The sequence below is a fragment of the Octopus bimaculoides genome, chromosome 17 (assembly GCF_001194135.2).
Source record: "Octopus bimaculoides isolate UCB-OBI-ISO-001 chromosome 17, ASM119413v2, whole genome shotgun sequence".
Lineage (NCBI taxonomy): Eukaryota > Metazoa > Mollusca > Cephalopoda > Octopoda > Octopodidae > Octopus > Octopus bimaculoides.
Window position 1 is genome coordinate 49343631 of NC_068997.1, and position 858 is coordinate 49344488.

Sequence of the window (858 nt, forward strand, 5' to 3'; positions counted from 1 at the left end):
ATAGATATATATATATATATATATAGATATATATATATATATATATATATAATCTCAGTACCTATTCCGGCACTGATGTCGCAAACCGCCAGTGGGTTTATTAAAAAATGATTAGTAGCGAGTGAGGCAATATATCCAAAAGGTAATATCTATCTTCCACTTAAAATGTGTAGTGTTAGAACACGGATTGCTGTTTTATATACCATGAGAAAACTTCTCGTATGGACTTGTGTTCCATATAAGCTGTCGTGTTTATTTTACTGCCGTATCAGCCATATCACGTGATTTCGGCCTTCCTCGGCCGTTAACAGACTGTTATCGCCCGTCAGCGATATAAACACGAGTCTTTATAGGCACCAAAAGTCAATTTGAGAAGTTCTCTCTTGGTAACTAATGCAGTACTCCGTGCTCTAAAACAACATCCACTTTAAGCGGGAGATAAATAATATGAACATACATTTGCAATTCAGCCTTTTTTTCAAACGTCATTAAACAAAGCACACACATAAATGCATACACAAATAAACTCCTCCCGAAAGTTTAAAAGGCAGATATAACACACTGTGTGTAGAGGACAATAACACTTTTTTTTCCTTTTAATCAGAAACTAACTGCTTTTCTATAAAAATCGTTGTTCGTAGCAAAGATAATACGTGGTTGGTATTTTGCCATTTCCGCTTGTTTTGTCGTTATTGCAACATGTTATTGCAACATGTTATTGTGCCTTCCTTAGCAGTTCTTTATCAGTCTTTGCTTTTATATCTTTGAACATGTTTCCAAACAATAGGTTTTTTTTTTATTGATGTTCTTTACAAACCTCATTCCGCTTGACATCAAAAAAAAAAAAAAAAAAAAAAA